The sequence below is a fragment of the Chiloscyllium plagiosum genome, chromosome 39 (assembly GCF_004010195.1).
Source record: "Chiloscyllium plagiosum isolate BGI_BamShark_2017 chromosome 39, ASM401019v2, whole genome shotgun sequence".
Lineage (NCBI taxonomy): Eukaryota > Metazoa > Chordata > Chondrichthyes > Orectolobiformes > Hemiscylliidae > Chiloscyllium > Chiloscyllium plagiosum.
In genome coordinates, this window is record NC_057748.1 from 7663343 (window position 1) to 7681036 (window position 17694).

Consider the following 17694-nt stretch of genomic DNA (forward strand, 5'->3'; position numbering starts at 1 on the left):
AGGGTGAAGAGGGAATGTGGAAATGGGGGAGAGGGGAAATGGGGGGAAGAGAGGGTAATGGCTGTGGACAGAGGGGGAATGGGTAGAAGGGGAATTAGATTAGATTCCCTACAGTATGGAAACAGGCCCTCTGCCCAACAAGTCCACACCAACCGTCCAAAGAGTAACCCACCCAGACCTATTCCTCTACCTTATATTTACCCCTGACTAATGCACCTAACATTACAGGCAATTTAGCATGGCCAGTACACCTAACCTGCGCACCTTTGGACTGTGGGAGGAAACTGGAGCACCTGGAGGAAACCTACACATGTGGGAGGAATGGGGAGAGAGATGGAAATGGTGTGACAGGAATGAGGTGAAGATGGGTAATGGGAGCATAGAGGTAGGAATGGGAGAGAGAAGAGGGGGAAGGAGGTAATTCCTATTTTTAAAGTGGCTGCTAACACCTCTCCCAGGAAAACAGGCACACACAAAGCAAGCACACATTGAACTTCCAGAGTGAGGAAGGATAATTAAGGCAGAGAGAAAAACGCCAACTGTACCAAAGTGAAGGTGGCACTCACACTCTTCAAGGAACCACTCCAACTGGCACATGAAGAGTTGGGTTCTGCTGGTTGCCGCCGTCGCCGTGCCCAGACGATCTCCGTAGTGAACCATGAACAGTGGCTAGGAGGGAGGGAGAGAGGGGCCAATAAGACTCTGCTGAGAACTCAATTAGAAGTGAAATCTCCAAGCGTAGCCCCCACCACGTCAACGGGGACAACCCCCACAATGACGTAAAGCCAACACTCTATCGTCATGGGGTTGTGACGTCACCCAGCTGCTTCACCCCTACCCTTTGTTTTTTGTCACATTCAAAACTTTCCAATCTTTTCTCTTTCTGAGTGGAGTTCACTCTTTGTAAACTCTTCCCCTTACCCTTTACCCCCCCTCTTTACAACAAGAGCACAGCTCAGCGCCCCCTCCCTGACCCATCATCATGGCCCTTTAAGTCATTATTGTGTCATTTTTGTTTAATCATTAAACAAAATGAAACATTAAGGGAGGGCAAAGTTTTGCATTTACCTGGCCTCCAGTGTCCTTAGCTTTTCACACACGTGCGCAGATAGTTTGGTGTTGAACATCACTTAATTCTTTTCTCGAATGCCAACCTCACAATATTTGATCCAAACATCTATTTGGTTTTGGTGAGGTTGGGTGAGGGGTTGTGGGGGGGGAGGGGGGGAGAGATGGGGGGGCTGCATAATTAATGATATGATAATCAGGAAATTGATGATGTCACCAGGGGCTGTCACAAAGTGGAACCTTGCTGTGAAAGTTACTGAGTTAGAATCAGGCACCTGATTGCCCCAATTCCAGGTGGGATACCCCAAATCATGAACTCCTTGGGCATGAGCTGATTCCCCTTCTGTATTCACCCTGCTCTCTTGGTAATTAACAAAGGGCCCCTTCCCTTATGAGCATCTCTCTCCCAGACACAAATATATTTACCTTTTAAAAGGAACCCATTTAATCAATAAGGTGGGTTTATTAGTTACTAAACAGGAGAAGAAATACTATCGCAATAGACAGGAATAAGAAGCAAGTCAAACAATTATATGGATCAATCTCTGCATCATTTGAGAAGAGTATATAATAGAACGTAGAATCTCTACAAGAGGCCATTCGGCCCATTATGTCTGCACCAACACTCCAAAGAGCATCCTACCACCCCCACCCAGACATTTTTTTTAAAAAAGACCATGGTTAACCCACCTAACCACATCTTTTCCCCTTACATGGCCAATCCACCCTAACCTGCCCATCTTTGGACTGTGGGAGGAAACCAGAGCAAACCCGTGCAGACATGCAAACTCCACCCAAATAGTTGCCTAAGGTGAGAATCGAACCCAGGTCCCTGGCACTGTGAGGTAGCAGGGCTAACCACTTTGTCACAGTGCCAGCCTACTTTGTGGCACTTACATTGGATGGTGCCAGTAGCATTGAAATTGGCCTGGTCCCGTTTGACAATGACTGACTAGTGATACTCAGACTTACGAGTATCTATCTCTTTTACCTGTAGCGCAGGGGTGTTTTAATGGCTGTACTCAAGCTGTGCTCTTTACAGCATAATACTCCACACATTAGCACATCAGGCTAACACATACTGACCAGTGGTTGTGTTTTTAACCAACAAAACCAGAAATTGCTGGAGAAGCACAGAAGGTCTGGCAGCATCTATGGAGAGAGAAACAGAGTTAACCTTTTGAGTCTTGTATGGCTTGTCCTCAGAAAACTTCTTCAGTTCCAAAAAAAATCATTGGATTTGAGCTATAAACTGTGTTTTTCTCTTCACATATCATCTGAGTTTCTCCAGCATTTTCTGTTTTTTATTTTAAGATTTCCAACATTCACAATATTCTGCTTTTGTGCTATGTGTTGGAATAGTCGAGTCCAGAGGCAACAAAGGCACAGACGAGGGTACACAAAAGGTTATACGCTGATTAAATGAGTGAGCCAAATTATGACAGGAGTTAAACCATGACGATATCTGATTTGCATCTGAGATAAATTGCATTAATTCCTTCTTGTTGAGAAATCTGGAACGCTGAAGTAAATGGAGGTTGAGAGGTGACTTCATAGAGCTTTATAAAATCAAAAGGAGTATCGATAGGGTTAATGGTAGTTGCCTTTTCCCTAGGGTGGGGATTTCAAGCCTAGGGGGCATATTTTTAAGGTGAGACAAGAGAGAGATTTAAAAAAGACACGAGGGGCAACATTTTAACGCAGAGGGTGGTTCGCGTGTGGAATAAACATTCTGAGGAATTGGTGGATGCAGACACATTTGCAATGTTTAAAAGACGTTTGGAGCGATACAAGAATAGGAAAGGTTTGGAGAGATATGGGCCAGGAGCAGGCAAGTGGGACTAGATTACTTTGGGATTATGTTCAGCATTGACTGATTAGACCAAAGTGTCTGTTTCCGTGTTGTATGACGGTGTGACTTGTACACAGGTCACTAAAACTACACGATTGACAATCCTGATGTTACACTGAGAATTCAAAAATAAAACTTACTGAATCACAAGAGAGGTTGAGCTGGTTATAATTTTCTGCAAGGACTGTACTAGAGAGGTAGAAATGTACTGTCACTACTTTTTAATATCAAATGAATCCCCACTTTTCTTTTGATATTTGCAATATACAAACATCAACTCAGGTTCGTTAATTAACCGCCCTATGGTTTAAGTCTAGTTAAAGCTCTCAACTGTTTAAATTCGGTGTTTTCTGATTGTTATGTGACAGCAGGCATGTTGTATTTTTATTGCAGTTACATTGTGAATGTCTCTAATTCTGCCAGCAGAGGTTGCTGTTTATCAGTTCATGCATACAAGACTGCTCCGAACACATGGAACAAATCCAACGTTTCTGCTTCAGATTGCACCCTCGCTGGAATTGGGGCAGTTTAATTTCAGATTGTAAGAGTACCTGGAACTGATTTAGAAGCTGGGGTCAAAAGCAGACGTTTGTAGATTGAATACTGGAAAGTCTGGAGGGTGTCAAAGGCTGGATGCTCAGCAACATGGACTAAAGTTACGGAAGAGATTAGAAAACCTGGGATGATTTTTGTTCATTCATGGGATGTGGGCATCACAGGTACAGGTCGTTCTGCTGTAACACGCGTTTCGTTAATGCTGTAACGCGATTCACGCACTGGGGACACTGTACTAAAGCACAAACTTTTAAAATGTGTGCTGGCTGTAACACAGTGACATCGCCAACTTTAAGTGCTGTTTCTAAAGCGCGATTTTTCTATAGCGCGGGGGCTGCAGAAGAACACAACCATCGCATTATCAAGGAACTACCTGTAGACTAACATCTATTGCCCATCCCTGGTTACTATTGAAAAGGTGATTGTCAGCTGGTTTTTTGAACAACCATATAATGCATGTGGTCTAGGGACACACCACAGGGTTGTTAGAGAGGGAGGGCAGATTTTTGACCCAGTGACACTGAAGGAGCGGCGATATTTTTCCAAGCCAGAATGGTGTGTGATTTGGAGGGGAACTTGCAGGTAGTGGTGTTCCCATGTATCTGCTGCCCTTGTCCTTCTAGAGGGTAGAATTCATTGGTTTGGAAGGTGCTTTTGAAGGAGGCATGGTGAATTGTTACAGTGCATCTTGCTGATGGTACACACTGCTGTTATTAGTGGTGGTGGGAGTGAATGTTGAATGGGTTACGTTCCCATTAATTATTTTATCTTCTGCGTTGACCTCTGAGGTTCATTGTGGGGAGGTCCACACGTAGCAGTGACTTCTGAAATTGGATGTAAATACTGCAAAAGGTGTAGGCATGGCAATCACCATTTGCAGACTCTTGGAGTTACTACACACATACATGCTCCTTAGAAGGAACGTTGGTGATGAAGTGCCAATCAAGTGGGCTGCTTTGTCCTGGATGGTATCAAGCATCTTAGCTGCATCCATGGACAATGTTCCATCACACTCCTGACTTGTGCCTTTTGGATGGTGAACAGGCATTGGGGAGTCAGGGGGTGAGGTATTTGCAATCTTAGACCAAAGGAGATCAGAAGAGCATCAATAGGTCTGGAGGTGGATAGTAATAGAGTCAAAATGTCAGTGGATTAGTAAAGCAAAGATCTAGACTGGTGGCCCGGGATTGGGATTCAAACCCCATTCTGTCAGCTGGTGAATTAGATTCCCTACAGCATGGAAACAGGCCCTTTGGCCCAACAAGTCCACACCGACCCTCCGAAGACTAACCCACCCAGACCTATTCTTCAACCCTATATTTACCCCTGACTAATGTACCTAACACTATGGGCAATTTAGCATGACCAATTCACCTGACCTGCACATCTTTGGATTGTACGAGAAAGCCAGAGAAAACCTATGCAGATGCAGGGAGAATGTACAAACTCCACACAGCCAGTCACCCAAGGTGGGAATCCCGAACCAGGTCTCTGGCACTGTGAGGCAGCAGTGCTAACCACTGAGCCACCATGCCGCCCTAGAGTGGTGTTAGGTAATGGAAACATGGAAAGTAGGAGCAAGGGACCATTCAGCCCTTTAAATCTGCTCCTATCTGGAATTAGAAGCTAGTCTCAATGACAATGACCATGCCAGTTATCACAGTTTGTTAGAAAAACCCATTTGGTTCACTCATATACCAATTAGGAAATTAAATCTGCCATTTTAACTTGGATTGGCCTACATGTGACTCCAGACCCATAGCTGTGTGTCTTAATTGCCCCCTGAAATAGCAGTTCAAGGGTAATTACAGGTGGAATGCCATTGATGACCACATCCCAGGAAAGAGTTATGAATGAGAAAGAATGAGCTGCCAGAGGAAGTGGTGAAGGCTGGTACAATTGCAACATTTAAGAGTCATTTGGATGGGTATGTGAATAGGAAGGGTTTGGAGGGATATGGGTCAGGTGCTGGCAGGTGGGACTAGATTGGGTTAGGATATCTGGTCGGCATGGACGGGTCTGTACATCTCTATGACTCTATGACTCTAAGTGCCTAGAACTACAATGGTACAATCAAACTGTTTACTTTAGCAGGAGGGACATGAATCAGATGGTACAGGTTTAATGGCTTGTGACCAGAGAACAAGGGAGAGAAGAGAAGTTTCTTTTCTTTTGCACTTATGATTTGGAATGTACTGCCTAACAGGATTATGCACTTTGATGGAAGTCATTTTCAAGAATAGCAGCTTTCATATAATGCTTAACATCATTACATTCTATAAGAGCACTGTGGCTGTACCTACATCACACAGACTGCAATGGTTCAAGGCAGCAGCTTACCATCATGGGTTAGGGATGGGCAACAAATACTGGCCTTGTTTGTAGGTCAGCAAACACACTGAGTGATACATGGATGAGATTTAGTTTGAGATAGGATACAGGCAACAGAACTTAGCATGAGCTCAGTACAGAAGCTGAAGGTTGGCCGGGAGAGTGTTGTAATAGACAAGTCTAATCGCTGTAATATTAGGTCGAGATGTTGTAATATCAAGTCTAAGTGTTGCAATAGTAAGTCTAGATGTTGTAATTTTGAGTCTAAATGTTGTAATATCAAGTCTAGTCATTGTAATATCAGGTCTCGATGTTGTAATATCAAGTCTAAGTGTTGCAATATCAAGTCTAGATGTTATAATAACAAGTTTAGCTGTTGTAATATTGAGTCTAAATGTTGTACTATCACATTTAGTCATTGTAATAGCAGGTCTAGAGTTTGTAATATCTCGAGTCTAAAGGTATTGTGAGGGTTTCAGCAGCAGCTGAGCTGACCAGAGTGGGGTTATGTTTCCAAGATGGAAATGGGGGCTCTTCTGGGTATTGCTGTTAGGTGGTTGAATGCAGCTGTGAGGTTGCAAACAATCTGGTGGGTTGCCAGGAAGAGGGATTAGATTAGATTCCCTACAGTATGGTAACAGGCCCTTCGGCCTTACAAGTCCACACCGGCCCTCCTAGGAGTAACCCACCCAGACCCATTCAACTATTCTATATTTATCCCTGACTAATGTACCTAGCACTATGGACAATTTAGCATGGCCAATTCACCTGACCCGCACATCTTTGGATTGTGGGAGGAAACCGGAGCACCCAGAGGAAACCCAGGCAGACATGGGGAGAATGTGCAAACTCTACACAGACAGTCGCCTGAAGCAGGAATCAACCCTGGGTCCCTTGTGCTGTGAGACAGCAGTGCTAACCACTGAGCCACCCTTTCCTCTTAGTGATGGAAATATGGATTTCAAGACCATGTGGAGTGACAGATTGGTCACAGTTCAGAAGAAGAATCTTTGCCCTGTTATCTGGGCCGATTCTCTGTATGAATAGTTCCTGCCATCTCCCATAACCCTACACATTCTACCTTTCCACAAATTCTTTCCAAATGCCTCAAAACCTGTGTCCTTGGAGGGGTATTGCCGAACAAAGAGACCTTGGAGTGCAGGTTCATTGTTCACTGAAGGTGGAGTCGCAGGTAGACATGGTAGTGAAGAAGGTAATGATGCTTGGTACACTTGCCTTTATTGGCCAATTGTTTGAGTGAAGGAGTCTGGATGTCATGTTGCAGCTGCACAGGATATTCGCAATGTCACATTTGGAATACTGTATTCAATTCTGTTCTCCCTGCTGTAGGAAAGATATTGTGTAACTTAAAAGGGTGCAGAAAAGATTTACAAGGATGTTGCCATGGTTGGAAGGTTTGAGCTATAGGGAGAGGCTGAATAGACTGGCGTTATTTTCCCTGGAATGTCAGAGGTTGAGGGGTGACCTGATCAGGGCTTATAAATCACGAGGCGCATGGATAGGATGAATAAGTCAAGATCTTTTTCTCAGGATAGGGCAATCAAAAACGAGAGGGCATAGGTTTAAGGTGAGAGGGGAAAGATTTAAAAGAACAACTTTTTCACATAGAAGATGGTATGTGTACGGAATGAGCTGCCAGAGGAAGTGATGGAGGCTGGTACAATTACAATATTTAAAAGGAACCTGGATGGGTACATGAATAGGAAGGATTTGGAGGAATACAGGCCAAATGCTGGCAAATGGAACTGGATTCATTTGAGATATCTGGTCGGCATGGATGAGTTGGACCAAAGGGTCTGTTTCAGTGCTGTACATCTCTATGATTGAACCTGCCTCCACCATACTCTCTCAGGCAGCATATTTCAGAGTCTAACTACACACTGCATAAAAAAATATTCCCCTCATGTCTGTGTTTCTTTTTTTTTTGCCTTAAATTGCCTGAAATCTGTGACATCTCATTCTCTATCCATCCACCACAGAGTGCGATTTCTCCCATTTACTCTTGCCCAGGCCTGTCTTGATTGTGAAAACCTCCACCAAGTCCAATGGAATGCTGGCGGGGTGAATAGTACAGATTTGAGGGAAATAGTTGGAGAAGGCTTGTGAGAAGCAGTTGGGGCATGTGGGGTGGCAGTGGAGTAGAGTCATAGGGTCATAGAACTGTGCAGCATGGAAACTGACCCTTTAGTCCAGCTCGTCCATGTCAACCAGATATCCTAACCTAATCTAGTCCCATTTGCCAGGACTTGGTCCATATCCCCTTCCTATTCATATACACCCATCCAGATGCCTTTTAAATGTTGTAATTGTACCAGCCTCCAACACTTCCACTGGCAGCTCATTCCATACACGCACCACACTCTGCATGAAAAAGTTACCCCTCAGGTCCCTTTTCAATCTTTCCCCTCTCACCTTAAACATACACCCTCTAATTTTGGACTCCCGTACCCCAGGGAAACGACCTTGTTTATTTACACCATCCATGCCCCTCATGATTTTATAAATCTCTATAAGTTCACCCTCAGCCTCTGACAATCCAAGGAAAACAGCTTAATCAACAATGGCACTGGGTTTTAATTCAGAGAGTCAGGCAGAGTGCCCAGACATGGAATCAAATCTCACCACAGTAGCTGGTGGAGTTAAAATTTAATTGATACCTGAGGAAGGTTGTGGTGAGCTGCAGCCTGTGAAGTGTAGTGCTGTGGGAGAGGGAGTCCCTGGATTTTGACCCAGTGACACTGAAGGGACAGGTGATGTATTTCCCAGGTGTGTGGCTTAGAGGGGAGTTTGTGGCCAATGAGGTTGAGACATATCTGATTGTAGAGCTCACAGGTTTGGAAGATGCTGGTGAAGGAACCTTCATGAGTTATTGCAGTGTATAGCTGTTACACACAGCTAGTGCAGTGCATCTTGTAGCTGTTATACATAGCTAGTGTAGTGCATCGATGGTGAAGATAGTGAATGTTGAGGTAACCCATCCTGTGGAGCCTCTTTGACGTGCATGATGTCAAGTGTCTTGAGAATATTTAATTCTTGACATTTTTCTCAGTACCCTTCAAGTACAGTTGCTGTTTGCAATAATTAAAAAATACACAACAGATTTTGTTTAAATGAGGCTTTGGATAGGGAGGTTAGCCATTTCAGATACCCATTTCGGTCACCAATTGTCCGTCGATGTGAAACGAGCGTTGGTTGTCGTAATAATGCCTCTGGTTCGACAATATCTTTCAGGTAAGGAAATTTGCCAGTTTCAAATAACCTCCCTCCCCATCCCCTGACTCCCTTCCCAGTCTCTTCCCTCTCCCTTCCACTGCTCTCTGACACCAACCAGATTCATTCCTCTCAGTGACCAACCAGGTCATACCCTCTACCTGTCTTCACTGATCCCCACTTGACCACGCTGCCCCACCACCCTCTTTACCTGCAGCTCCCCCCACACCCACCTCTGTCCTGAGGAAGGGTGACACCCGAAACATCCACTTCTCCACTTCCTGCCTGGCTTGCTGTGTTCTTCCAGCCTCCTGCCCATCTACTTTGGATGCAGTTTTATTTTTGTCTCTAATCCTTACCCAGTCTGGCCTACACGTGACCCCATACCACCCGGGGGCTCTTGAAGCAGCTTCGAAATGTCTGCTCAATAAGAGATGGGCAACGCGTGAATGGCCACATCCCATGAAAGGATCAAAAACAAAGCAGGCCAGTCATGTGGAAGAGGCCAGTCAGTGCCACTGATTGGTGTGGGTGTCTGTGCTCCAGTGTCAGACTCGACCATGTGCACTGCGTTCCCTGGCACTTTCCCAAAAACAACATTCAGTTAAACAATCAGGGATCTCCCCAACAGTGGAGCTGCGAGCTGCTTATTGCAGAGGCTGAAGCAACTGGAGCTTTCAGGAAGGGAATCCTGACTCACACTGAGTGACTCATGTTTGATATTGTTTCACTGAACTCTATTGAGGTAGGGCTGGTGAGCGGGCTGTTTGGGTGAGGGGGGGAGGGGTTTAGTGGAGATGTGGGGGTGGATTGAGGAGAGAGAGAAAGGGAAACTTCCCTGACGGTGAGTCATCATCACAAGCTCAGAGTCTCCACGCAGGCAGGCTCACTGTCAGACGTAAACACAAGGCAGGCAAGGCTGGATCAACTGGGGGCTGGTGGAGGAGGCCTGAGAAACAGGTAGCCCTTAAATCCCTGGGAGCTAAGTCCCAACTAGAACTGTCCAACAAATATCAGTCACCTCCACCCCCCTCACCCCCTCAGTTTCTTCCAAGGATGCCTACCTTGAAGACGTCCTCTCTCTCCAAAGATTTCAGTGAGTCCCTCTCTCATTGTACCCTCCCCCCCCCCCCAAGTCCTCTCCTCTGCCCTGATGCTCTCAGCTACCTTCTCCCCAGCCCCACCCCCTCCCATTTATCTCTCCACCCCCGAGGCACCCAGTCTTATTCCTGATGAAGGGCTCCAGCCGAAAACGGCGATTTTCCTGCTCCTCGGATGCTGCCTGACCTCCTGTGCTTTTCCTGCAACACACCCTCAACTCACACTTGATGCTGTGTGCTTAACCTCTGAACTATTACACCTTCATGCTCACATTCGATATCCCCCATTGTGGAGGAAGCATATTAAAGTAGGAATTGCAGGGTTGCAGAGAGAAAGCAGGGGAATAGCATTATATGAGGTGCTCAGTCAGAGAGCTAGTTCAGACACAAATTGGCTGAATGGCCTCCTCTGACTCCTTGTTGAAGTCTCTATCCTACCTCCCTACTCCACTGACTCAGCTGTTTGCGGACTACATTCCCAGTTGCCTTTATCACCCGAAGTCACAGTTTCTGGAGTTCTTCATTCACCCAGAACCACCTCTTTAACCAAGCAGTTTATCCATCTCCAGTCTCACCTCTGTGCCCCATTCTCCGATGACCCCTCCACCTCCTCAGCCAGCTCTGCAGATCACAGCTGCACCAAGGTGAGCTCTGAGGAAAGGCTTGCATTCACAGCCAATTAAGTGCTTTCAAAGCATAACATTATGGACCGGGACAGACCCCCCCCCCCCCCACCACAAAACATTTCAAGAAGGTAAGCCCAGATCCTAACTTTTTTTTAGGCTGATGTGAGGTGGATATTCCGGGAGTGATGCAGCTGGTCAAACCACACAGCTTTAAGCTAAACCAAATTTACTTAAATACAATGGATGAAACACGAACAAAAAGAAACAGAATTCAGAATAACTTGTTTGAAAACCCAATCGACTTCTGTGTGCAAAGTGGGGTTTGAAATTACAACTTTCTGACTGGTGAGGTTATACTGATTGACTACTCACTATCTGAGTGATTCACCTCTGAGTGAGCAGATCGAGGTGGGAGCCATCGCAACATTTCAGAAGAATTCAAAGTCTGTGAGAAGATTTGTAGCTCGGGTGCTCGTTGTTGTGGTTCTGTTCGCCGAGCTGTCTAGGTGACATCCTCAGTGCTTGGGAGCCTCCTGTGAAGTGCTTCTGTGATTTCAGGAGAATTTCGATCAACACTTCAAATACTATAGCATACAAGACTGGGGGGGGGATCTGGTATGAACTCGTTGAATAATGGAAGTAAGCATTTGAGCTGAATCCCATTCGGTGAGATAGTGAGTGAGAGATCGTAGAAGGAATTGTGACCATGGGCAATGGTGTTTAACTCCTCCAATTGCTGTGGTTCTAGTGTGGCTCATGTAGCACAGTATAGTCCTCTGTTTTGCTCCCCAACTATATTCGGAATCACAGGACAGTTACAATGCTGAAGGAGGCCATTTGGCCCATCATGCCTACACCAGCTCTTCAAATGAGCACCATTTCCCTCATGATATATCCATACCATTACAAACTATTTCTATCCAAACAGTCATTCAATGTCCCCTTGAATGCCTCAACCGAATCTGTCTCCACCTCATCTCCCGGTAGTGCATTCCAGATGCTCACATTGTAATGAGGTCAGCCAGGTGGACCTCATAGAAAATGAGTTCCCTGATTGGGACTGTTAATTTGTTCCAATCATGGAGCTCTGGCTGACAGATACAAACAAGAGTCTCAGCAGTTCTGTTCACTCTGAGAGCTGGCTCTGAGGGAGCTGGATCAGTGTCAAGGTCTCCTCACGTGTAAATAAAGGGTGACTTGGTGATAGGATACCGGTGTCAGTGGAATTACTTCATCACTTTTGCTGTTTTGACGTCAGTTTAAGTCTATGCCCTCTCACTCTTATTCCTTATCCAAGTGGGAACAGCTTCTCCCTCTCCACTCTATCCAGTCTGTTCATGATTTCAAAAGCTTCTATCAGATCACTCTCTGCCCTCCTCTCTCCAAGGAGAACAGTCCCAACATCTTCAATCTATCCTCATCACTGAAATTTCTCATTCCTCGAACTTTGCTTCTGAATTGTTTCTGCACTTTCTCCAATGCATTTGCATCTTTTCAACACTGTGGCAACAGGAGAGATTTCCCAGGATGTTGCTGGGATTGCAGGGTTTGGGTTATTAGGACAGGCTCGATGGGCTGGGACTTTTTTCACTGGAGCATAGGAGGTTGAGGGGGAGAACTTATAGAGGTTTATAAAATAATGAGGGGCATAGATAAGGTGATTGGCAGTTGTCTTTTCTCTGTGGTGGGGGATTTCAAGACTAGGGAGTGTATTTTTAAGGTGAGGTGAGAAAGATTTTAAAAAGGCATGAGGGGCAATTTTCTTTTTACACGGAAATGTTTGGAACGAACTTCCAGGCGAAGTGTTGGGTGCAATTACAACCTTTAAAAGACATTTGGATAAGGACATGAATAGGAAAGGTTTGGCGGGATATGGGCCAAGCGCAGGCAGGTGGGACTAGTTTAGTATCGGATTATGGTCGACACGGACTGGTTGGGCCGCAAGGTCTCTTTCATTGCTGTATGACTCGATGACTCTAAAACCAACCGTACACAATACTCCAGCCTAGGGGTCTTGTCAGAGACTGTCCCCTACCACCGGACCTGGGACAGGGTGCAGCGAAACTGGGGGAGACAAAATATCTCGGGTTAACAGTACTAGTGTGAAATGAAAACTGTCAACATTTCCCTCTGGTAAAACCATGGAGCAGGAGAATGTTTGCGTAGGATTCTTAACAGTCTAACGTAGACCAATGGTGAATGGTTGGTAGGCATGGCAGTTAGTGCTGCAAAGGAAACTGTGTGTTTGAAGACAGGTACAAGACAGGTCTGAAAGCCTGGGGTGGCATGGTGGCTCAATGGTTAGCACTGCTACCTCGCAGTGCTAGGGACTTGGGTTCGATTCCTGCCTTGGAGATGGTATAGGAAGGCAGCCAAGCTGGATTAAAGCAATAATGTGGTGGTAATGTCACTGCATGAATAGTCCAGTTGTCCTGTGCTGGCGATGTGGGTTCAGTTGTCTCCACAGCAACTGGTATGATTGCAATCCAGTCTGGAGCTGAAAGCTATTCTCAGTAATGGCTGCTTTCTTTTTGTGTTTAAAAATCCACATCATTCACTGTTGCCCAATGGGAAGGAGATCTGCCGTCCTTACCCCGTGGAGCCTTCATGTGACCTCAAAGCCAGAGCAATGCGGTTTTGCTGCCCTCTGAAGTGGACTAACATGACTTTCAGTTCCAGGGCAATTGGGGATGGGCAACAAATGCTGGCCCAGCCAGCGGTACACAAGATCCAGGGAAGAATTAGAGAAAAAGTGAAGTTCATTGGGAAACTACCCTGCCATTCAAAAAGGTTATGGCTGATCTTTCAATGTGGACTCCACTATCCTGCCTGATTTCCCTTACCCCTTGGCTCCTTCACCATCTGAAAGTTTATTGATCTCAGTCTTGAGTACACTTGGGTGAGAGAATTTCAAAGATTACAAACTGAGTGAAGAATTTTCTCTTCAGCTCAGTATTAGATGCTCACTCAAATTAATGGTAAGACAGATCAGCCTCTCCGTTGCTTGTGTAGTATTATATCACACTAGGTATGTGAAATGCTTTTAAGAGACGTGATTGTAATATCTCATTGTATCATAACATGTGACCTGAGGGCATAAAGTCTCAGACTCCATCTTAACTGGATCCACTTGAAGCATGACATGCTGATAGAAACTTTCTATTAATTTTAACTAAATAGCTTACTATTAGCCCAGAAATTAAAGTGCCTGAAGCGTCCTCGGGAGTACTGTGTCCAGTTCTCATTCTACAATTATAGGAAGGATGTTACTTAGCTGGAGAGGGTTCAGAAGAGATTTACTAGTTGCTAGGCTTAGAAGATTTGAGTTATAAAGAAACTCAGATAGGCTGGAACCTTTTTTCAGTGGAATGTAAGCAGTTGAGAGGTGACCTTACAGAAATTTATAAAATCATGAGGGATAAACTTAGGGTTAATGGTAGGTTGCTTTCCCTAGGATAATGGGTGTCAAGACACATTTTTAAGGTGAGAGCAGAGAGATCTAAAAAAGACATTGGGGGCAAATGTTTTACAGACGTGGTTCGTGTTTGGATTGAACTTCCTGAGGAAGTGGTGGATGCAGATATAGTTACAACGTTTAAAAGACATTTAGATAGGTACATGAATAGGAAAAGTTTGTGGGGATATGGGCCAGGAGCAGGCAGATGGGGCTAGTTTAGTCAGGGATTATGTTCTGCATGGATTGGTTGGATGTCTGTTTCCATGCTGTATGACTCGATGATTCTACGTAACAAATATTTATGATTCTTTCAGTACTGTGTTACCCCACATCTCATTCTTATGTTGTGGGAGCTTAAGAATGTATAAGTACTATGCTGGAGGCAAAAACCCACATCAGGGTGACAAATCATTGTGCATCTAAGCACAGGTGAAGAGATAGTTTTTTAATCACAGAATTCTGGAGAAACTCAGCAGGTCTGATGACATCAGTGGAGAGAAGAAGAGAATCAACATTTCAAGTGTGATCTGAATCTTCTTCAAAACTCTGAAGAAAGACATTCGATTCGAAACATTAACTCTGCACACATGCCGCCAGACCTGTAGAACTCCTCCATTATTCTCTGTGCTTGTTGCAGTGTTTGCAACATCTGCAATATCTTGCCTTTATATTTTCTAATCAACTTGTTCAGGAGTGTTATAATACACCACTAGAGCAGGTGGGATTTGAGCCTAAGCCTTGCAGTGCAGTGGCACAGTGGTTAGCACTGCTGCCTCACAGTACCAGGGTCTCAGGTTCAATTCCAGCCTCGGGCGACTGTCTGTAGAGTTTGCGCATTCTCCTCGTGTCTGTGTGGGTTTCCTCCCACAGTCCAAAGATGTGCAGGTTAGGGTGAATTGGCCATGTTAAATTGCCCATAGTGTAAGGTGTATTAGTCAGAGGAGGATGGATTACTCTTCGGAGGTTCGGTGTGGGCTGGTTGACCTGAAAGGCCTGTTTCCGTGCTGTGGGAAATCTAATCTAATCCTCCAGAACCAGTATTCGGAGATGCCGGTGTTGGACTGGGGTGTACAAAGTTAAAAATCACACAACACCAGGTTATAGCTAGTGTGCTTCCAATTAAACCTGTTGGACTATAACCTGGTGTTGTGTGATTTTTAACTTTCCCGAATCAGTGATAGGGACATGACCACTGCACCACAACAGCCCTAGATATTTTTAAATCAACCTTTACAAATGCATTATGACACATGTCTGAGTGGGGTGGGATTATAACTCAGGACCTCCTGGCCTAGATGTAAGGACACTACCATTGTGCCACAAGACCTCCCAAAAAAAAGTAAATTAGGAATCAGTTCTGATTCAGCCAAGAACATCCAATGAGATATTTGTGACAGCTTATGTTGCTGACAATCTGTCACTGTCTCAAAAAGGTGTGTGCTTGAACCCCTTGCTGCTGATGTGGTGTTAGTGATTGGACTCCAGTGACAATGAAGGAATGGCCAATATGGATAAGAGCTGGCACTGAGGCCTGTGTCCTGGTTGTGCTGCTGTTTCCAAGCAGCTGGCCGGAGGAGGAATGGAGCAAGTTTTTCCAGAAGTTGGGAAATGAGCCCCCACCACTCCAAGTGTCATGAGGCCAGGCAGGGCAAGGAAATTCAACTCGGAATGGGCAAGAAAATGTGGGCACGGTCAAATTTCCACCAGCCCGATGCCCAACCTGAAACCGGAGCCGAGCCACAGAATTTCAGAAGGGGCATACAACAGACGGATCAATCCAGTAATTTCTGCTTCACCCATCCACCCCCAAGATGAATATTCATGCCGGGGAAAGGAAGGAGGGGGTGAGGTGCTAACGATGAAATAAAGAGGGAGGAGCAAGGTGTTGTTGATGAGAGAGACGGCAGAGATGAATATTGGACACTGGTCTTGGAAGGGTTAACGAGTTGACACCAATGAGTGAGTGGCCTTTAATGTGGGAGTAGCTGTCTCTGCTAACCCTGTTCCCCATCGTTCAGCTGTGTGTGTGCAGCTGGGAGTCTACGCAGGACCCACCTGCTCAACAGTCTGTGCACGAACTGCTTTTTGCTTCTATTTCTGCTTCTACAGGGTCGTTGCCTTCAAAACTCAAACCTGCTCTATTTTTAAACATTTCCAATCACATCACACGCAGTTAGACCTGGGAAGACTGCAGAGTTAACCACTGCAATGCCAGTTTCTCGTCACGCCCCATGCACCACTTCACAGCAAGTTGGAGAGAGATAGGGAGAGAGAGAGAGAGAGGGAAAGGGAAAGAAAGAGAGGGAGAGAGAGGAAATGCGGTTGCACACTGAAGGTGGCAAGGAAAAAATAGGAAAACATACGAAAGATGGTGGGAAACAGGTTTACTGACGGTTTGAAGAGTGTTTTCAAGTCTATCAATGTTATCCCTTCCTCTTGCTTCTTAGGATATGGTTCCACTGTTGCACTGCAAGCAACCATGTTTGCACATCAAACATAACGGACACTTCCACTATAGAAAGCATCACAGATGAGGCTCTTCTCCATGAGCTTTGTATCCAGACTGCCTCATGTTGTCACAGAGTCATAGAGCACAGCACAGAAACAGACCCTTCAATCCAACTCATCCATGCTGACCAGATATTCTAAATTAATCTAGTCCCATTTGCAGATCTGAAGGAGGGTCACCGGAACCCAAAACGTGAATTCTGATTTCTCACCACAGATGCTGCCAGACCTGCTGAGCTTTTCCAGCAATTTCTGTTTTTGTTTCTGATTTCTAGCATCCGCAGTTATTTCTTTTTTTAAAAAATCTATGTGCTCTACTCTCCCCAGGGAAAAGACCTTGGCTATTCACCCTATCCAGGCCCCTCATGATTTTGTAAACCCCTATAAGGTCACCCCTCAGCCTCCAACACTCCAGGGAAAACAGACCCAGCCTATTCAGCATCTCCCGATAGCTCAAACCCTCCTCTCCTGGCAACACCCTTGTAAATCTTTTCTGCACACTCTCAAGTTTAACAACATCCTTTCTATAGCAGGGAGAGGAGAATTGAACACAGTGTATTCCAAAAATGGCCTCACCAATGTCCTGTACAGTCACAACATAACGTCCCAACTCCTATACTCAATGCACTGACCAATAAAGGCAAGCATGCCAAATGCTTTCTTCACTATCATGTCTACCTGTGACTCAACCTTAAAGGACAGTGATTGGAGAAAACAACACTACCCGATTCTCCCCTCTACAGTCGAGGGGAGCTGAGTCAAATTTCTCTATTTCATATTCCAAGAAATTGACATCAAACGGAGCCTCAAAGCATTTACCCCTGCCCCGTTGCCGCCCATATGCCAAATTCGGGGTGCAGTGCATCCAATCACCAAGGCTGTTTGAACAGCATTTGCCCAAACTGTGATGAAAAGGACAGAGCAGCACCACTGCCTGCACGTTACTGCCAACATGTTACACATCGT

At 45.3% G+C, this 17694-nt stretch overlaps 1 protein-coding gene across 2 annotated transcripts in view; it reads right to left on the minus strand.

Moving 5' to 3' along the window:
- Positions 1–17694, minus strand: part of LOC122541970 (DNA ligase 1-like) — a 60927-nt gene that overhangs the window by 29669 nt on the left and 13564 nt on the right. Inside the window, exon 2 of one of the 2 annotated variants that reach the window (XM_043679264.1) lies at positions 567–669. The exons of the other annotated variant lie outside the window; for it this stretch is intronic. The gene's annotated coding sequence lies outside the window, so the exon portion shown is untranslated. The remainder of the gene's footprint in view (positions 1–566; positions 670–17694) is intronic. 2 annotated transcript variants of the gene reach the window in all.